General features: G+C 39.7%; 1 protein-coding gene across 1 annotated transcript in view; it reads right to left on the reverse strand.

Moving 5' to 3' along the window:
• ADAD1 (adenosine deaminase domain containing 1) overlaps window positions 1-22,674 on the reverse strand; it is a 171,150-nt gene that overhangs the window by 2,695 nt on the left and 145,781 nt on the right. Inside the window, exon 12 of the transcript XR_014813087.1 lies at window positions 9,458-9,611. The gene's annotated coding sequence lies outside the window, so the exon portion shown is untranslated. The remainder of the gene's footprint in view (window positions 1-9,457; window positions 9,612-22,674) is intronic.

Raw genomic sequence — 22,674 nt, forward strand, 5'->3', positions numbered from 1 at the left:
AAAGGAAGAAAAGAAAAGAAAGAACGGAACAAAGGTCATAAGAGTTCAGGGAAAATTAATCATGATTTTTACTGTTTTAGCTGAAAGTTTCTTCTTTGGACACATATAAAATTATAGCATTATTATTCTACATTTTGGTCTGTTGTATTTACATTTGCATCTGAGAATTTAGTTTTAATATGAACTATGTACTTTATAACTTAATTATTATTTATTATATATTTGATTTTAAATGTTTATGTTCATGGCTTCTTATTTAAGACCTCATCACATTAAATACTATGCAGTCAGTACAACTGTCTTTTGTGATTCCCTGGAAACTCTTAATTCATTAATTTTAGCAGAAAATAAAAGATGATCCTTAGTTTCTGAACGCATATAGTTTTTACATGTGTAAAGTAAAGATGGCCTTTTCTCCTTACATACTTTCACTAAAATGGAACTTTTTATTTCCTGTCCCTATTTCAAGGACACCACTTTCTTTTCATCCTCCCAAATGTATGGTAGGCCCAAGAGGAGTTGAAGATACCTTTATTCAATGCCCATTACCTGCACATCTTGTGCAAAATTCATTCCTGCTTTGAAGTTTAACCCACCTAGCTTTGCTGTCCCCTTACTTCTTACTGATGGTTGTTATCTCCTGAACATTCTTCTATGTTAATTGAAAACTTAAGCATGTTCTTTTCTTTGAATCCAAGTTCTGCTAACAGCCTGGGTGACTTCAAGGACCATGAGGAGGATTCTGCCAAAATGATAGCTTCTCAGAACCTTGAGTGCTTCAGTTTCAAACACCTGCATCTTTTACCTCCTTCTCTCCACTCTCATGGTGGTACACCAGACTTTATCACCTGGAACCATTCTCTGCCTGAAATCTTTACATATATAATAAAACCCACCTGTAAGATCTTTGCTCTCAAACTGCCCTCCTTCTACTACATCTATCCTGACATTTCATCACAACAGCCAGGCCTTCCCCATTCCCATTCTCCCAGTTTATTAAATTCCTTCCCTCCTGCACAGAGCCTGGGTCCCTGATCAATCTCTTGAACTACAGACCCGGCACAGACCCAATCCCATTCTTCTCGAGGTTGTGCCCACAAACTGCTACCTAGATGTCTGTCTTGCTCCCCTGATTCAGCTTCAGATGCTAGTTCTGCCTCTTATCTTTGGGGACACTTTCAAACTCCCTCATCTGACTTACTGGAGTCACTTCCCCACTTCAGTCTCAGGTCTAAACATTCACCTGCTTTCAACATCTGCCTCTGTATATTCCAGTCCACAGGTTAGTGTGGGAATGGCCTCACCTCATGCAGAGGGAAGAGGTTTGAATGTTCACGTGAAGTCAAGCTCATTGGAAGAATAGTGTATATGTGTGTGTACACTCCCTCACCTCCTATCCACTTCAAACCACTATAATCTGATTTCTAACCCTCCCACACTCTACCACTGGATCATTAAAATTATCCCTTCTCTGGTCAACAACGACCTCCAAACTACCCAACTCACAAATGTGTCTAAATCTTAATCTTATTATGACCCTTGCTACCTTTGAGTACACCCTTTCTTTTCCCTCTTTGACTTTGGAGGCTACTCTTTCTCCTGCTTCTTGTCCTACCTCTCTGACCACACATTGTCATTGTCAGTTGTTGGTTTGCTTTCCTGTGCCTCCCTTAGAAGATGATGCTCTTGAGAATTCCATCCTTGGCTACCTTTTCACTTGAAACCTTTTCCTTCAATAATCCAATAAATTACGTTTGTTTTAAATATGCCTGTACACATAATGGACCCCTAAATCTACACATAAAGGCTATTCCCCTCTGCTATTTCCAGACCCATAGATCCAACTTCTCCTTAGATATTTTCATCTTTATCCTCCAGGCCTTTCACCTTTATTTCACATACAGGAATTGATCTCATCACTTTCCCTTACTTCCATGACCTTCTTTGTTTCCCTAGTCTTTATTATTTCTATGTTTTCTTAATCTTATTTTCCTTTGATTTACTTTTTAATGAGTTTATAAGTTTCATGTATACAATAATATACTTCTACTTCTGTATATCCTATAGCATGATCACCACAAAAAATTTAGCTTCCATCTGATGCCATACAGTTGATCCCCTTTACTCATTTTGCCCTCTCCCTCCTGACCTTTCTCCTCCAGTAACCACTACTCTGTTTTCTGTATCTGTGCGTTTGGTTTGATTTGCTCATTTATTTTGGTTTTGGTTTGCTTGTTTATTATTTATAGTCCATATCTGAGTGAAGTCATATGTTATTTGTCTTTCTCTGTTGACTTATTTCACTTTGCATAATACCCTCAATGTCCATCTATGTTGTTGCAGAAAAAAAAAGGATTCCATCTTTTTTATGGCTGAGTGGTATTCCATTGTATACCTCATCTTTGTTATCTGCGCATCTGTTGACAGGCACTTAGGTTGTTTCCATATTTTGGCTATTATAAAGTAATGATGGCAGGTTCTCTAATCTTAATTGAGGGGACTGGATCTCCCAGCAGCCAAGACCCTGCCTTCTCTCTCATACAATATAGCCAATTCACCCCTGGGTTTTGCTATTTCTAAGTCCATCCTTTCTTTTTCACTCCCTCTGCCATTGCCTTAATTCAGGTTCTCAGCAATGGTTGTAATAACTTCTGTTTTGGTTTCTAGCCCCTTTCCAGTCTCTGCATGGCCACCAGAGTGATATTTTTTAAAACTTAAGTCTGACCACAATTCTCCCTTATTTAAAACTTTTCACTGGCTTTCCTTTGGATAGCCCAGCCATGAAGCAGGGCATGTAAAACTCTTTATCATATGCTCTCTTCAGCTCTCAATCTCTCCTCACATTGAACTTCCCATTCCAGCCAATCCAATCTACTTCTGTTTCCCTAGACACACCACATTCGTTTTATTCCTCTGTGCCTTTGTACTTGCAGTGAACTCTCCCTGGGATATTACTTCTCTACCACCTCCTCTTAATACCCAGAAAACCCCTCCTGTGTCCATCAATATTCAACGTCATCATCACTTCTTCTAGAAGAATTCCAATCATCTTTGTCTCTGACAGTGTTATTCTCTTCTTACTTCGAGAAATTGAGCATTTGATGATTATTAAATTTAATGTGCATACACAAATTTGTTGATTTATATGTCTGTTTCCCTTTCTAGAATATAAATATTTGGCAGATGGAACTGAATTTCACTAGCATAGTGCCTCATATGTGCTAGATAACCTACAGCAGAAAACAAATATTTATATAACTAAATTGAACTAAATACAAATGTATGCTCATGCATTGAAATTTTCTTTGACATTTCTCTTTCTCTTCCATGTTGAATTCAGTCACCAAAGCCAGTGATGCTATTTTCAAAATATCTCTAGACTCCAACTACTTGTCACCATTTTTGTTGCTCCCACTTTGTTGAGGCCACCATAATCTCTCACCCAGATGATTGTAATACCTTCCTAAATTCCTTCCTGCTTTTGTCCTTGCCCCTCACCAAAATCCATCTGCAACCAAGCAACCTGAGTGAGTCTTTTAAAAGCTAATCAGAATATGTTATCCTTCAGCTCAAAACCTTCCAGTGGATCCCACTTCATTCAGGGGAAAACCTGTGCTACAACAGCATCTACGTGGTTGTGTGCCCTCTACCCTTCATCTCTCTAGCTTCGTTTTCACATTCCTCACTCAATTCTTGCCACACTGGCACTCTCCTTTCACGAACACTGTAGGCACATTCCTGCCCAAGCCACCTGCACTTTGCATTCCTTCAGTTTGGAAGGTTTTCCTGCCAAAGGTCCATGTGGTCCGCTGCCTCACCTCCTTCAGTCCTGTTCAGCTGTCATCATCTACTGACCACCACTGTATTTTAAATTGCACCCCCCCACCCAAAGAACTCTTGCTTTATTTTTCTCTATAGCACTTACCACCACCCTGGACATTCATTTTATTTATTTGTCTTTTTAGGGCCACATTTGTGGTATATAGAGGTTCCCAGGCTAGGGGTCGAATCAGAGCTATAGCTGCTGGCCTACACCACAGCCACAGCAACACCAGTTCAGAGCCATGTCTGCGACCTACACCATAGCTCATGGCAATGCTGGATTCTTAACCCACTGAGCGAGGCCAGGGATCTAACTTGTGTCCTCATGGATGCTATTCAGATTCATTTCCACTGAGCCAAGAAAGGAAATCCCTGGACATATATTTTAATAATTTATATGTTTATTGTCTCTGTTCTCCACCAGAATGTAAGCTCAATTCTACAGAGATTTGTTCGGTTTTGTTCACTGCTATATATCTGGCACCTGGAACTATGCCTTGAACATAGAAAGAATTCATTTAATATTTCTGGAAGGAATTCGTGCGTTCTGTGATGGTTGGCATTGGAGTTTCCCATGGGGTTTTAATTCCCAACACAAAAGTTAAAGTGTGTCAACTTTTGTTTTTCACTTTAGCTTCCTGATCTCTGGGTATCACGTATTTTCTACAAATTTTACCCATTCTCTTATCAGATATAACCAAACCTCTTCTTTATTTTTGAAATTGGTCTTTAGCAATCCAAAATTTGGAAGATAAAAATGGAAACATCCCTACTTAATATGAACATTTTAGCAAGAATATTTTTCTAAAGAAAGCTTCTAGAGTTTTGATGTCTAGAGTTCTTTTGCTGGTAGATAAAACATCTTGATGATTTCAAATCATATAACTGAAACTCTTCCATATGACACTCTTTCCTTCACAAAAATAGAAAATTCAAGCATTCATATACCCACTTGTGGATTCCTAAAGATGTCTTTTTATACCTTCCCATTCATAATGAAATATTATTCTTTTCAAGAAGGCTTCCTTGCATGATACAAATTATTTTATTTTTCTCACCTTCTTTAGTTTTCTTTTGTACTTCTTGAATGAGATGGTAAAATGTGGAGAAATGCTGTGGAGAAACATAAGCAGAGGACTGGGGAGAAGTGGGTAGGGCATGTGTGAGATAGATGAGAGAGTATTTTATTTTATTTATTTTATTTTGCTTTTTAGGGTCACACCTGTGGCATGTGGAAATTCCCAGGCTAGGGGTCAAATTGGAGCTACAGCTGCCGACCTAAGCCACAGCCACAGCTGAGCTGCTCTATGACCTACACCTCAGCTCATGGCAATGCTGGGTCCTTAACGCACTGAGTGAGGCCAGGGATCGAACATGCATCCTCATGGATTCTTATCAGGTTCATTAACCCCTGAGCCACAAAGGGAACTCTGAGAGCAATTTTAAATAGGGAGGAAAGTGAAGGAAAAATCCAGCAAATGCTGCAAAGGAAGACTCTAGTTTGTGGTACCTCAGTTAAAACAACATCTTTAAAATTATCTTTTTAAACTAACTCTGATAATGTTACCATCTTCCTACTGAGCTGAGAGACAATCTGTTTGGAGGAGAAAAGTTTGTGTTGCTCCATGTTTTTCCCCTATAATCTTAATTCAAGAAAATTCCAAGATCTGGAATTCCCGCTGTGGCTCAATGGGTTAAAAGCCTGACTAGTATTCATGAGGATGCAGGTTCAATCCCTGGCCTTGCTCGGTGGATTAAGGATCTGGAGTTGCTGTGAGCTGTGGTGCAGGTCGCAGACGTGGCTCACCTGGTGTTTCTATGGCTGTGGTGTAGGTCAGCAGCTGCAGCTCCAATGTGACTCCTAGTCTGGGGACTTCCATAAAATTCCCAGACCTAAATTACAAAAGAAAAAAGAAAGCATGAGAGAGGGAAAGAGAGAAAGAGAAGTAAAGACAGCCTGAGAGAGAGAAAAGAAAAAAGATTAAGTATACTTGATCAGGTTTTCCCAGAAGGAGACCCTGAGCCATAGATTCCAGTAAGGTGGTTTACTAAGGAAATATGAGAAAAATCAGGAAGGGAATGGGGAAAGGAGGATTGGGAAGGTGAAGTTGAAGCCTGGGAATAAATTTAGCTTAATTCTACAATGTTCCCTGGAGCATAAACTACTATGCCTCAGAGTTGTTTTTCCTGAAATACAAGGGACTGGGTTTTTGTACTCCTGCAACCACTCATTATGTCTGTGGAGCTTGAGGACACAGGTGAGGCTGCTCCAATGCCCAAGGACCATTCTCTGTCCATGTCATCAAAGGGCACAGAAGGGATGGGCACTTGGAGCTGATGAAAAGGATATCCAAGGGCATCTGGGCAGCACCAACTGTGTCTACTACAGTAAGGGTGATTTTTTTTTTCCTCTTTTGAAAAATTATTTTTAAGTAAGAAGAAGACTTAGGGCAAAGATTAATTTTATTATTAAAATGAGGTAGTTTCAGGAAAGTTAGGGTACATGTGTCCATATGCAATTATATATAATTATAAAAATTTATGGTATATATTTTACATCTCCTTTGGGGGGGGGGCACAATTCAAATTTCAAAAGCCCACTTAACCGAAAGGAGCCCAGTTTTGGAGATAAATGGATTTGCAACACAAAGAGTGACCTCTCAAGTGCAAGATTTTGACACTACTGATGGGCACCCCAAGTCCTACATCCTTGGAGGACCTGCTACCCCTCCTTACAACCTACCCCTGCCCCAGGACAGCCATCACTCCATGCCAAAAACAGAATAGATTTTCCCTGATAAGGATATTCTTATTCTTAGAATGTAGGAAACTTGGTGGATTCCCAGCTTCTAATCAGCCTCCCTCTTTCTTTTCTGACTCAGTTGAAATCATACTATCCTTGCATGGTCCCTTGGGAGAAATGCCATTATGAATGGAATTAAAATATTTATATCTGTTGATGGATAAATCTATTTCTGAAAAGAGAGAAGAATTTGGAGCTGGTCACTTAGAAGGGTGGAGAAGGGCTGGTGTGACCAGGATGGAAACAATCATTCACCACATGGCGGGTGGGAAAGAATTCAGTGTCATCTGGCAAATCTTTTCCGAAATGCTAAGTGCCTGATGAGGAGAGAACTAAATAGCATTAGAATTCAAGGTAGTGTATTATACAACTTTTGCTCTGAAGTTATTGCCGGTGGATCAAAGCCTAATCAATGACTTGAATCATGACTATGAATAATGCATTCGTGATGGGTTGCAGGGAACATTTTCTATTTGCCTGTATGATTATTAGCACCTCTTCATTTCCTTACAGAGCTTTCCACCGAGTGTGTCCTTTTAAAAAGGTTACCTTTTAAATGAGAGGACATGCTGCCACCTATCGAAGCAATGCAAATACATACATATAACCAGATTTTAAAATGTCAGGACCTTGTCACCCCATCCCACACAAAAGCAAATGGTATAACCTCTGAAACATTTTCCCAGCTCTTTCAGTCCTGGACTTGACAAAGATTTTCACTCTTGCGAGCATTTCTAAAAGGAGCTTCAGGACCAGGAAGACTATTTCTCTCCTTAGACCTCCAGAACTCAGTGTGAATAAGAACAAGAGTGTTTGAAACCTTCTCTGGTGCCATTAGCCACTGTCCTGCTCACACACAGCAGCTCAGAGGAGAGCTGGCAGGGTCCTTAAATAGGCAGTATGCCTGGTCACTGGCTCTTGGGAAAATGACCTTAATTCAGTTAGGGAGGAGTTCCCACTTGGCTCAATGAGGATCAGCAGCGCTGGGAGGGAGGTTTGATCCTTGGCCTGGCACAGTGGGTTAAAGGATATCGTGTTACCACAGCTACAGTGTAGGTTGCAAATGCAGCTCCTATCTGATCCCTAGCCTGGGAACTCCAGACGCTGGGGCAGCCAAAAATGGAAAAACAAAAGACAAAGACAAAAAGAAGAAGAAAAAGATCCAGCTGGGGGCCCCTTTAGAGGTCCTTTAACCAGGACACAGTTATCCCTGTACTTCATTTAGGATGATGTCAGAAACACACTGCAGATTTTGTCACCTGTGAAATAGTTGTAATAATTCCAGCACCTCTAACATCATAGACTGCTTACAAAGATAAAACAAATAAGGTGAAGGGAAGTGCCTTGTAACGTGTGTACACATATGATGATCTAGGAGATTGTTTTCAGATGTGTTCTGCTGCTAGCGACAATTGGCTTGTGCTGAATTCCCATGCACCTCAGACTACTCAGGGGACTTCTCCAGGATGAGTAGCTCAGGGCGGAACCTTTTTTCCACAACCTTGGCCTCACCAAATGGTATTTTAATTCACAGTTGTTTAATAAGTTGAAAAGTGTTCCCAGCGGTTGCCAAGGAAGATTTGAGGTGGCAGGACATTAATTAAACACAATAATTAAATAATTTTTTAAGCTGCTTCTGGTCATGCCTCCTCCTTCTGAAAGTTTATCAGCATGTTCTGTGTAATATAGCCTTCCTCAATACAGTGTTCCAACCAATTCTGTATTACTAAGCTTTTCTCATCTCCTATTTCTGTTCCATTTATCAGGTCTAGTCTAGTAATGGTTCACAAATTCTGGCTTCTTTTGCTTCTACTTTTAATGCTGAAACTTCTTTCTCCCTGTTGAGGAACAACAAACCAACCAACGAAGACCCACAGCCCTTTGTTTTTGTCTGTCTAGCGTCTATTCTCCTTCCTCTGGCCTTAGAACCCTCCTCTTCTATGAGGGGGGAATCCTTCCTTGACCAACCCTCAGTCCTTCTGGTCACTTGGTGCTGGTCACACCTCCTCTCCAGCTCCATGAGGGGGAACCTAACATAAGCCAGAGAGTGGAGAAGCCTTCCCATGACTTCTGCTTTAATTATTTAGAGAGAAATGTTCTTTGCCTACTGGGGTTGTTGAGCTCCAGGATTTAGGCTGGAGCTGCCAGTTGCTGTCTTTGCCACTCTTTGGGGAGTGCTTTCTGAGCACAGAGAAAAGCAGAGTGAAAAAGAGGGAGATAGATCATTCCTTGAAGGTTTAGCTCGAAACCAAATCCTCTTTTATATTTAAATTAGTTTCAGTCGTATTTTTGCCATTTATGACTGGAAGAGCCTTAAATTAATAGGCTCCTGAATCCCAGCATTTTAAATTACCTTAAAAATAGCCTTCATAAAGGATAGTATCCTGATCTTCACCAACTCCCCCCACGCCCCCTCCCTCGTTAGATGAAACTGAGGTGTGAAACTCCCTCCAACCTTACTCCCTCTGGCTAACCGTCTGTGGAAAACAAAAATGTAGAAACCCTGTCTCTTAACTTTGGAAAACAAGTCTGGTCAGGTTATGAAGGCTGCCAGTCAGCACTAGCCCTTGACAGTAGGATGGTCCCTCGCAGGTCACAGAGCCCAATGTGGAGTTTGTCCCCAGCCCTCAGCCCACACATGCCTTGTAGTAAAGGTTACACCACCATATAAATAGCAGAAAGGACAATAGCCATGTAGAAAAGTTACACTGAGTAAGAGGTTCTGAGACCCTACAATTATTTGCACTGTTTATGTTTCCTTTGACAATCAGGATACACTATTTTGTCAAGTGATGGTCAGCATATTATAATGAACAGAATCTGGGGTCATACCTTCCATTTTTTTTCTGGCCTGGAATCCACTGCTGTTCTATAGAGCCAGGAAATGTACTTGAGCTGGACTGAATGTTATTTTTCCTTGTTCCCTCCTGCATGAGTGAGAAGGGCCATGGCCACCACATCCGCTGTTTCATGTCAGGGGTTTATTCTAATCAGGTAAAAAATAAAACAAGAAATAATGTATCACTATTTCCATACAGTATAGGGAATTCTACCCAATATTCTGTGATAATCTGTATGGGGAAAGAATCTGAAAAAGAATGTGTATATGTATAACTGAATCCCTTTGTTGTACAGCAGAAATTATCACCAAATTGTAAATCAACTATACTTCAATAAAAATTTTAAAAATGAAAAAAAAAAAGAAATAATGTGTCATCATCTTCCTATTTACTATGGTAATTTGTAATCTGGGACTAATTGCCAAAGAACTGGTTTTTATTTTTGACATCACTATAAATTAATGGCAAAATGATGAAGGCTAGAGAAAAGAGGAGGATAATTTTTCTCCTATACACCTCAGGATAGACATTCTTCAAATAACTGCTCTGAGAAAACCAATGTTCCACATGAGAACTGCCAAAGAGGCAGGTCTTCTCATCCTGGTTGTCAAACTTAACATTGTATTAGGTTTATTCATTTAACATTTATTGAGTACAATGTTCCAGACACAGCAATAGACATTAGGGCTACTTGAATAAGTAGGTCATACCCTAGAGAGTTTAAAGTCTAGTGGGAGAGATATATAATTAAATCCATTAATTATAGTTCAAGATGACAAATTCTGTGATAGGGGAATGTTCAAAATACAATGGGAAAGCTCTGGTTCTAGGAATGGTGGAGTAGTTTTTACTTGACAAACCCTCCCACAGATAACTATCTCAAGTCCTTGGATAGCCCCTGAACTGTCACGCACAGAGGAGATTTCAAGAGCCCAGTGGGTATTTCAGAGGCCGTCCAACAAGGATTTGAGGCAGTTTATGTGCCAATTTAGAGGTTTCATTCTTGCGGCTCCCCCATTTTTGAGCTTCCCTCCCTCAGTTCCCAGATAATCTAACACCCTAAATTATATCTTCTGACAACTCAGATCAAAAGACTGAAGTCTTCTGAATGAGTTTTGGTTGCACCACACCTTAGGGATTGAAGGAACCCTCCAAGTAAATGCCATATAAACATAGCTCTCACTCAGTGTAGTTTCCTTCTTTCAAGAGTCAAACTTCTTCACTTTGGCCTGCTTTTGATTTTTAGCAAACTACAAATGGTGGTTTTTCATGTTTTATCAAAACTGAAGGCAAAAATGCATTCCCAAATAAACAAAGTCTAGAGATTTCCTACAAGAACGATTAAAAAAAATTCTTCAAACTAAAGAAATGATAGCAGATGGAAACTCAGATATACAGGAAGGAATAAAGACCATTGGAACTGACAGATAAGTGAGTAACAAAATAATACATTTTTCTTCTTATAATTTTTTTCAAAGACAAATACTTGTTTAATGAGAAAAATATAACATCGTATGGTGGATATTATAGAAAATATATGACAGCAACAGCACACAAGATGGTACAGTGGCAAACTGAATTACATTGCATTGTTTCAGAGTTCTTAAATTTAGTGCAATATTAATTCTACATGGACTATAAGTTGAGGATGCACATTGCAATCTTAGTAGCAACTAAAAAGGATTAAAAATAGCCAAAATTGGGAGAATTAAAATGTAATAGTAGAAATATTTAATTAACCTAAGAAAAAGCTGGAAAGAAGGAAAACAAGAACAAAAATCAAATGGAACTAAGAGAAAACACACAGGAAAATGACAGACTTAAATTCACCAATCTATAACTAATTATACTAAATGAAAAAGGACTAAACCTTACATTTTAAAGCAGAGGCTATTAGACTATATGCTTTCAAGAGACATACTGTAAATATAGAAACAGATAGGTTCAAAGTAAAGGAATGGAAAAAGCTACGTGACAAAAACAATAAGTATAAGAAAAGTGTTGGGCCTATGTTAATATAAAAATTGATTTTAAAAAAGTAATACCAGTGAAAGAGATGACTATTTCATAGTAATAAAAAGATCACTTCATCAAGAATGTGTAACAGTTAGAAGTGTGTATTCATCTAGTTTAGAGTTTCGAAATAGGCAAAGCAAATACTGACAAAACTAAAGAGACAAATAGACAAATCTACAGTTCTAAGTGGATATTTTAACACACCACTCTCAGCAATTGATAAAACACAGAGTATGCAGAAGATTGGAACAACACTATCTACCAACCTGATCTGGCTGCTGTTTACAAAACATACATCCAATAACTTCAAAGTAGATACTTTTTTTAAGTGTGCATGAAACAGTCACTAAGATGGGCCACATCCTCAGCCTTAATATAAATCTCAATAAATTTCAAAAGAAATGAATCTCAAAACTTCAATGAAATAAAATTAGAAATCATTACTACTAAGATATCTAGATAAGCTCCAAATATTTGGAAATTAAGAAACAGACATCTAAATAACCCATGAGTTAAGGAAGAAATCACAAGAAATATTAGAAAATATTAACAGTCATATTAATTATTAAAGCAATGTGTAGAAGGAAATCTGTAGCATTATATATATTAAGGGGAAAAGGTTTAAAATCACTTATTTACGATTCTACTTTAAGAAGCTCAACCAGAGGAGAAAAATAAATCCAAAGTAAGTAGAAGGAAGAAAATAGGAGAGCAGAATCAATAAAATAGAAATTAGATAAATAGAGAAAACCAAGAAGAGCCAAGAACTTGTTCCTTGAAAAGATTAGTAAAACTGACAAATCTCTAGCAAGACTGATGAATAAAAAAAGAAAGTATAGATAACCAACACAGATAAAAGAGGAGATATTACAAGAGTCTACAGACATTATAACAAGTAAATATTATTTTAAAAACTTTATATCAATAAACTTTTAAAATTAGACGAAATGGAAAAATTCCTTAAAAGATAAATTTAACAAAATGGACACAAAAAGATATAGAATACTGAAAAACTACATCCATTAAAGAAATGGATTTCATAATTTAAAAAAAATGTCTCACAGGGAACACCCCAGGCCCATATGGCTTCCCTAGTGAATTCTACCAATTATTTATGGAAGTTATATCAAGTTTATACAAACTCTCAGAAAACAGAAGATGAAAGAACACTTTCAAACTCATTTTATGAGGTCAGCATAATTCTAATGCCAAAACCTGAGAAATCTTTTGAGAAAATAAACCATGGACCAATATTCTTCATAAACATAAATGCAAAAATAATTTAAAATTGGTGTATTTTATCCAGCAATATATATGTTCATTAGACTATGATCAGTTCATACAAATAATGCAGAGATTGTTTAATATTCAAAAATAAATCAATATAATTCACCATATTAACAGATTTAGAGAAGAAAAAGCAAATAATTATTTCAGTAGGTGCAAACAAAGCAAGTGATAACAGTGAACATTTTTCTTGATTTAAAAATAATAACAGGAGTTCCCATCGTGGCGCAGTGGTTAATGAATCCGACTAGGAACCATGAGGTTGCGGGTTCGGTCCCTGCCCTTGCTCAGTGGGTTAACGATCCGGCGTTGCCGTGAGCTGTGGTGTAGATTGCAGACGCAGCTCGGATCCCGCGTTGCTGTGGCTCTGGCGTAGGCCGGTGGCTACAGCTCCGATTCAACCCCTAGCCTGGGAACCTCCGTATGCCGCGGGAGCGGCCCAAGAAATAGAAACAACAACAACAACAACAACAACAACAAAATAAAATAAAATAAAATAAAAATAATAACAGGAGTTTCCATTGTGGTTCAGCAGTAAAGAACCAGACTAGTATCCACGAGGACATGAGTTTCACCCCTGGCCTCACTCTGTGGGTTTAGGATCCAGCGTTGCTGTGAGCTTCAGCAGACTCTGCTGGGAGCCTGAGCTGCTGTGGCTGTGGTGTAGACTGGCAGCTACAATTCTGATTGGACCCCTAACCTGGGAACTTCCATATGCTGCGAAGGTGCAGCCCTAAAAAAGCAAAAACAACAACATCTCTGAAAACTGAAATAGAAGTAAACTTCCTTATTCTGATAAAGGTCAGTTTTTTTTTTCTTTTTTCTTTTTTCTTTTTAGGCCCACTCCTGGGGCATACGGAAGTTCCCAGGCTAGGGTTCCAATCGGAGCTGCAGCTGCCGGCCCTATGCCGCAGCCACAGCAACGTCAGATCTGAGCTGCATCTGCAACCTACACCACAGCTCAGGGCAATGCAGGATCCTTAACCCACTGAGCAAGGCCAGGGATGGAACCCGCATCCTTGTGGATACTATTTGGGTTTGTAACCCACTGAGCCATAACGGGAACACCCAGAACAGTTAGTTAAATGCTAACAACAAACTTAATGATGAACTATTAAACTCTTTACATTTTGCATCAGAAGCAAGGCAAAGACGTCTACTCTCATTTTCATTCAAAGATATTTTAGAAGTCCAAACAAGTGTAATAAGGCAACAAAAGACATAGAAAGTATAAATATTGGAAATGAAAATCAAAACTTTCTATTTACATACTGAAATGACTGATTACATAGAAAATTCCATGGAATATTAAAAAAAAACTCTACTAGAGCTAATAAGTAAATTTATCAAGGTCTCAATACACGAGGATAACAAAATCAATTCTGTATATACCAGCAGCAAAAACTGGGAAGTGAAAATTTTTAAATCTCATTCATAATAATATCAAAATTATAAAATGCTTAGCAACATATTTAATAAAAGACATGTTAAACCTCTAAATTAAAAGCTACAAAACAATATTGAGAGAAATTTAAAATCTCAATAAATGGAGAACAATATTATGCTCATGATTGGAAGAATGACTATTCTTTACAGTCGATTTTTCCCAAAATTGATCTATAAATTCAATGCAATTACAATTAAATTTACAATCCCAATTGAATTTTTCTTTTTTTGCTAGAAGTTGGCAAGTTGATTCTAAAATTTATATGGAAATGCGAAACACCTAGTTTAGCCAAAATGTTCTTGAAAACAAAGTTGAAGGTCTCATATGATCTGAATTCAAGAATTCCATAAAGATATAATAATTAAGACAGGATAGTATTGGTTTAAAGATAGACAAATAGATTAAAGAAACAGACTAGAGTCCAAAAATAGACCCAGGCATATATGGAAAAAAGAGTATGTACCATATGATTCCATTAAATGAAATTCAAAAACAGCCAAACAAATCTGTGATGATAGAAATTAGAATGATAATTGCCTATTTGGCATGGGAAGGGCAAGTAGATTTGGACTGGGAGGGAAAAGAAGGGAATTTTCTCCATCCTGATTGCAGTAGAGGCTACATGGACATGTATAAGTTTATTAAAACTCCTTGAATTATAAAGATATGTGTATTTCACTGCATACAAATTTTTCTGAATAAATGGAAGCTACAATTGAAGCCTAGAATGTAAAGATGGCTTCCTGGAAGAAGTAGATGTATGAAGAGCAAGTAGGAGGTGGTGAGGTGAGAGTTGGAGGAAAGAATTTGAAGTAGAGAGTATAAAGGTGGAATGGCATGGAAGTGTGAAATGGCACAGCGCCTTTAGGAGGAGGTTCTAGGAGAGCAGAGTCTAGAAAAGGATGTAGGGTCAAATCAGAAGGGGCCTTGAGGAATAAGAAGTTAAAGTTCATCCTGAAAGCTAGAGAAAGCCACCGAGGCATTTTATCTTGGTAAGATCAAACTAAGGGCAGAGTAGGGTATGGCTGGGAAGGGTTATTATCCAGGGTCAGGGAATTCAGGCTCTCAAAAGTTCCCACACAAGAAGTGGTGAGGGCCTCAGTAAGGCAGAGAGAGACCTGTAGGAAAACAGAAACCTTTAAGAGAGTAAGGAAATAGCATCTATACGTTTAACGCAGGAGAGGATGCTAGGGTGTGTGAGAGGGAGATGATAAGACTGACAGAGGAAGTATGAATCCAGTTGGTCTAGAAGGTGGGTACAGGCTTCTAGGAAGAGGCCACAGCATGAAACTTGATCAAAGACAGCATGGCCATTCAGGAGGCTACGCCCTCCATGTAGCCCTATAAATAGAGAAACTAAGGCTTGGAAAAGCTCAACATCTCATGCTAGACTGTGAGCTGGTCAGTGTTAATAAGACACTGGTGCAACAGTGGAAGTGATGGGGACAAATGCAAATCCAGAAGAAGTCTTCACATGAGGCTTCTTTTTGTATTTTTTAAAGAAAAAATAATACCAAGCTCTTTTCTATTGCAGCATTTGAGACTGTGAGTCAAATGTGCTAAGAGTTTATTTCCTACTCCTGGGAAACTAAAACTCACTGCTGAAGTTAACCTGAAACGATCGAGAATCTGATGTCTATTTTCATTTCTCAAAGAAAGAGTCTAAGATTTATGCCTTGGTAACAAATAATTAGCCAGTTGACTGTGCATGCAGGTGTCTGGCATGGGCAGGTGCCAAACTTGATAAATGGTAGCTAGCACTGCCATTGTGTACTGTGATGGGGAAGCAGCCTGTAGACCTGTGCCTGGCTGCTGGGACAGTCCACTGTGGAAGGAGGTGCTGCTAAGAAATCGCTTGGACATGTGGGGACTAAGTAACGGTCAGTATAAATGTCACAGCTTGCTGGCAAACTTGTTTGCTTAGAATTATATCTAAATGAAAGCAACAGTGAAATGATGTAGCAAAGGTGACTTGTTTTTTTACATTCGCAACTTATGGCAAATATCGCCTGGTGCCAGGGATTTCCTACTGGGACTCAGAGCTCCACAGGGCACTGACAATGGCAATAGGAAAAGAGGCCTCTCTTATTTCTGTGGAGGGTAAAGGCAGGACAAGTGCCAGCCTTTTTGGAAGTTGACTGAAAAACACCTCCTCTAAGAAGCTCTGTATTGACCATGTTGGACCCAGTGCTGCCTTTACTCTTTCCTCAGCCCTTATGTAGCATACCTGGCCTGAACAACAAACTAACACCTCCTCCTGCTGAGTAGGCACTCAACAAATGTTGATGAGAATGGGGTTTTCTTGTGCATTTCCTGGTCCTGAGGGAGGACTGTGCTTTCTTTTGTCTTCTGTTCCCAACCCACCAGCCCATTCCCACCTTTCACTGGAGATCCTACAAGGCCCCTCAGGACTTTGCCATTTGCTGGGCAGGGGTGGATGGTTCACATGTGTGGTTGGAGCTAGGTAGGAAGCTCCCCCATCCCCCATGGCTATCCGAAGGGTGTTCCCCACTCTTTTCAGCAGCCCAAGATCCGTTCAGGGAATTTCTGAAGGTACCACAGAGTAGCAGAATTTGAAAATCCCTGCTCTAGTCCAATGGTCAGGCTATGGACAAGAAAACAGAAGCCCAAATGGCCTAAGTGACCTGCCCAGGCCACAGATGTCTAGATTGACACTGCCTGAACCAGAGGCTGCATTCCTTTCTCATCTAGTCCAGGGTGACTTGAACAATCCCTCCCAAAGATTAAAATATTTTCTTCTCCAGGTCCCTGGGGATAGCCACTGGTTGGATCCAGAAGGCAAGGGTCAAATATTTCTGACATCATATATGTAACTGAACAAGACCCTATGGGCCCTTCCAGGGTCAGGACCCTCCCCACCCCTGGGCTCATGTCCTCTGCCTGCCTCTGGTTTGTAGAAAAATTTACTTCTCCAAATTCCAAAGAGTGAATTTAATCAGAGAAGAAAAAACGCAGAAACAAAGGAAAACAGTGAAGCAAGACAAATTATAGTTTAGCCATTAATCAAAATCAAGGACTTTAGTTCCCTTTCTAAGGCTATAGATAATATTCTGAGCCATGTCTTTTGTGCTATTTTGCAGATACTGGAACCTCCACCAGGTGGAAGAAGTTAACTGTATGCCGCTCATTTGCACAGAGACCCCAGACAGATGGGTTGGAATCAGAGGGTTGATAATGTTACCTCACCACCAACCAATTAGAAGTGTGTCCACAAGCTGATCATGGACCTTACAACCTCCCTCCCATTCCCTGTGTTTCTAAACCTTTCCCTGAAAGTCATCAGGGAGTTGGAGGTTTTTTTAGCATTACCTGCCTAGACTCCCTGCCTGGTACCTGCAATAAATGCTGCACTTCCCTTTACCACAACTCAATGTAGTAGATTGGCTTTATTGCACACTGGCAGGCACACTGAGTTTGGTTCAGTAACACATAGAAATTATAAATGATGTTGGCTGAAGACAATGAAAAGAAATCAATTCAAATGGTCACCACTCCCTTTGGTCACGATGGCATGAAACACGAGTACCTATGAGACCTTCTCTCACTCAGCTTTTCAGGTTAAAATCATGAGGGCCAGTTATAGAGCCATGCATCATACTCTGCTCATCCAGCAGCCTTGGAGATGGCCATTAGATCCACCCAAAGACTGCTCTTTCCACATTCCACACTGGTATACTGTTAACAGGGACAATAAAAGCTGTAATCGCTAGGTAGAGACTTTGTTTGTTTTGAAGGAGATCAGACTGTGCCACCCCAAAATAGGCCACTGTAGGAGAGGAAAAAAAATGTGCTTTTCCCTCTCCTTCACAGGTTTACTGGCTAGGACCCTGTAAATTAGAATGACAAAAGACAGCCTGACAAGAGAAAAGAATATTGTATAAACTTATGTAATATAATTTTTACGTAACATGGGAGCCTTTGTAAGGAAATGAAGATCCGAAGAAGTAGTTAAGCCTGATCATTTTTATACTAGGTTTGATGAAGTGGGAAGTAATGGGAAAATGTGGGACAAAAGAAAAAAAAAAAAAAGCTAAGGGTAGGAACCTGGGGGAAACTTAGCAAGGCCTGCTGATTTGGATTCCTCTTGGCATGCCTGTCTTCAGTGATAAGGATATTCCTCTTCTCCAAATAGAGGGAGGGTGGCTTACCTGAGGGTCTCAAAACCTGCTTTAGGGGAGACAAGAGAGGTAAAAGAGTCCTTCCTGCACCTGCCATTTTCTCAAATTCCTTTATCTTGTGTCAAGGTGCCATATTCTGAGGTAGTATGTCCTGAACTCATTATCCATTTTGGCAAAAACATTATTTTGAACAGAAGACAGTTGAGATTCAACAGCTGTAGAAGGAAGCTATCCCAGATCTCCCCTTATTGGACTGAAAGCAGAAACTCCTAAGAAATAAAGACTGCCATAAATCTTCTATCCCAGAGAACTTTTATGGCCCTGAAGAAGGTGGAACATTGGTATTGAAATGCACCTGCATGAATAAACTTTGCTATGATAGTACTTATCTCTTAATACTGCCCCCTTATATTTATCTTCCCAGAATTTTTCATACTTGAAAGCCCCAAACCCTTTTCCTTTGACTTGCCACAAATCCATAATTTACTATTCTTTATTAAAATTGGTATATAAGCTCTCAGGACTATCCACTTATTTGGGTCCTCACTTCTTTTCTAGGAAGATCTCTATGTGTCATAAAAAATTAACATACGATAAAATTTGCTTGCCTTTTATTCTGTAAATCTGTCTCTTGTCAGTCTAATTTGCAAGGCTCTAGTTTCCCTCCCTGAAGTATGTTTGTTTATGTTACTTCACTATTTATTTTGTTCATTATGTTCATTGTTCATATATGTTCACTGATTATTAACAGTTTGCTCTATCCATTCGTCCCTCTATCCATTATCCATGGTTCATCCATCCTTTAGCCAAGTATTTATTTTACTGAATCATGTGAGAGTCACTTGTAGATATCATAATGCTTCTTCTCTAAACAGCCCATCAGGACTCTCCAAAACCTGGGGAGTTCCTGTCGTGGCTCAGTGGTTAACCAATCTGACTAGGAACCGTGAAGTCGTGGGTTCGATCCCTGACCTTGCTCAGTGGGCTAAGGATCCGGCATTGCCCTGAGCTGTGGTGTAGGTTGCACATGCGGCTCAGATCCCGAGTTGCTGTGGCTGTGGTGTAGGCTGGCAGCTGTTGCTCCGATTAGACCCCTAGCCTGGGAACCTCCATATGCTGTAGAAGTGGCCCTAGAAATGGCAAAAAGACAAAAAAAAAAAAAAAAAAAAAAAAAAGACTCTCCAAAACAAAAGGCTTTTTCCTATACAAATATGATTATTAAACTTAAAAACTTAAAAAAACTCAACTAATACTGTTATTTAATATCATGCTACTCAAAGTGTGGTTCAAGGTCCAGCAGCATCTGATTTCACCTCTAGGAACTCTCATACAGTGTGTGCATTGGGAAAGGGGGAATTTGTGTTTTAACAAAACCTCAAAGTGATTCTGATTCCTGATAAAATTTGAGAGCCAAGGGTCTAGATTTAAAGAGACTGAAGGGACTTGACAACCGAATGCAATGTGTGATACTTGACTAGATTTAAATTTGGGGTGGAGATAGGGTGGGGGACGGCTAGATGGGCCGTTACTGGGATGGGACGAGTGGTGAAATTTGAATGTGATCAGATTCCCTCAAAATTAAATGTGCACAGAAATTACCCAGGGACTCTGTTAAAATGTGGATTCTGAGTCTAGGGTGGATCTAAGAATCTGCATTTCCAATAGGCCTGTAGGTGATGCTGATACTGTTGGCCTTGGGACCACATTTAGAGAGCCAATATAGGATAATTCTCCAATCTTTTGCTTTAAAAAAAAATTAAACTGATGTTTTTGAAGAGCCCGAGCCAAGTATATTGCAAAATATCTCAATTTCAATGTACCTAGTTGTTTCCTCACTGTTAGATTCAGATTAAGTGTTTTGGCAAGAATACAATAATAGATGCTCAGCTCTTCTCAGAATAGCACGTTGGGAGACACGTGATTTTATTACTCTTTAATGCACTCGCAGCTTCAACTCCCAGCCTTTTGCCCTCTACCCATCCCACCCACCTTCCCAGCAGGGATGGTGTCAAAAGCAGTCCAAGGAGATCTTAACTTGCACTCACACTCTTCCTGGTGGTGTTGACAGGAGCAAATGTGCAGAACTAATTGGAAAGTTGAAAACCTGTTGAGACAACTTCCTCCATCTGTCTCCCTAACTCAAACTCCAGTGAAACAAAACAGTACGGCCATGGTTGTGAAAGTCTCTCTGTACTAAAGATGAATCACTAATTTGCCTCACAAATGAAAAGGAGACCGATTCAGGCAAGGTCTGTTGCCAAAAATACCCTATGAAGGATGTTACACTAAAATAACAGAAAGTAAGCAGAAGCCAACAGAAAAACACAGAGGGTGTTATGACAGACCTACAGAAATCCCTTTGAAGATAAATATAGGTAATCGAGTTTGAACTTTCTTTGGAAAATAGCAATCAGCTCAGTGAGCATCTTTCCTTTACTCTCAAAGGGAATCTCAAAATAGAGTAAGACTTTTTTGGTACAAAGATACATATTTCATAAAAACTTATGGAATGCACTGATTGAAGACAAAAAATAAGAATGCACGATTTTTGTGAGGAATAATGAATAAGAATGAATGAGGCATTAGTTAAATCTGACTGATCAGAAAACACTTTAATACTTGATACTTTAAAGGTAAACAAAGAAACAAGGTGAGTAGTTCTTGAGAATAGTCAAGACAGTCATAAAACTCCTCATCCGTGGGAGTTGCAGCACTCAAGTTCTATCCTTGGAACGTAACTATTTTTGAGAAGGAAAACATAAGAACTTTAAAATAAACCTGCCCACCTAGGCTGGTCAGCCCACCCCACCGATACTCTGTGATTTCCGCTGAAGGCCAGGGTGTGGGCCGTGGCTATGGCCCCACTCTCTGAGCTGGGAGGCAGTTGGTCCAACCAGAAGAGTCTGCCAAACCCAGATGGCTGGGAAAGTCAGTTTTTCCCAAAGCTGGGGACACTCTGGATCCCACTTCCACAGTCTGAGAATCTAAATATGGTGAAGTTTCCAGACACAGACACAGGTGAAATACTTGGTCATTCTATTCCAGAAAAAGCAAGGATAATGCAAGGAGAGTTTTCACCCACAACCCTCAACCTTGGAGTTCCTGCTGTGGCTAGTATCATGAGGATGCAAGTTCGATCCCTGGCCTCACTCAGTGGGTTAAGGATCTGGTGTTGCCGTGAGCTGTGGTGTAGGCTACAGTTCCAATCTGACCCCTAGCCTGGGAACTCCCATATGCCGTGGGTGCAGCCTTAAAAAAACCCCAAAAAACAAAACAAAACAACCCCCAATCTTATCTTTTAGGTCAGACGCCTTGTTAGTAACTAAGGGCAGTTATAATTATAATAGAAAGCTTTAAATGCAGGTAAAAGGAGAGGGGTGTATTCCACTAAATGTAGGAGACGTTTATAAAAGTTGCCAAAGAACAAGAGGCAGATGATCTCATCTCTCTAGTTCCATCTCTCCTCCCCCTCCTGCCCCCCAGACATTCTGTATTGCAGTCATTCAGAACCATCCTGGGGCTTCAAACTCACCACACACCCTTGCTTCCAGGTCTCTGTCCCTGCCCTTCCCATCATAGGCTAGTTCCAATCAGATTAAACAGTCTCTTCCTTGGGAAGCCTCCTTGACCCCCATGCTCTCAGTACTGCCCCCCCCCCCACAGCACTCTGCGCTTACCGTCACAGGTATATCTGTCTCTTCCTCTAAACCATAAGCTCTTGAAGGCAGAAACCCTGTTTTGTTCCACTTTGAAATTTCAGCATCTAGTCCAGCACCTGGAGCATGGTATTAATCACGATAGAGATGAACTTATCATACTCTAGGCACTACTCTAACTACGTCACACTGATTCACTCATTTAATGTTTACGACAACATTATGAGGTAAGTGCTGTTATTATCCCCATTTTACAGAAAACAAAGGAACAAGGGAACAGTCCATGGCCTCATAGTTGGTAATCAGTGGAGCACAGATTTACACCTGGCCAATTTGGTTCTACAGATCATAACCCTCAATTAAACTATGTCACGCTTCATGAAAAGATGCTCAACACCACTAATTATTAGAGAAATGCTACAACGAGGTACCATCTCACACTGATCAAAATGGCCATCATTAAAGGTAAATCATTAAATGTAAGTTGGTCTACCTACTATGGAAAAATAGTAGGGAGGTTCTTCAAAAGACTAGAGTTACCACATGATCCAGCAATCCCACTACTGGGCATATACCCAGACAAAACTTTCATTCAAAAAGATAAATGTACCCCTATGTTCACAGCAGCACTATCAACAATAGCCAAGACATAGAAGCAACCTAA

The sequence above is a fragment of the Sus scrofa genome, chromosome 8 (genome assembly GCF_054392235.1).
Source record: "Sus scrofa isolate SSC_HxYL_T2T_F1_AM1 chromosome 8, Sscrofa_HxYL_maternal_Yorkshire_Landrace_v2.0, whole genome shotgun sequence".
Taxonomy (NCBI): domain Eukaryota; kingdom Metazoa; phylum Chordata; class Mammalia; order Artiodactyla; family Suidae; genus Sus; species Sus scrofa.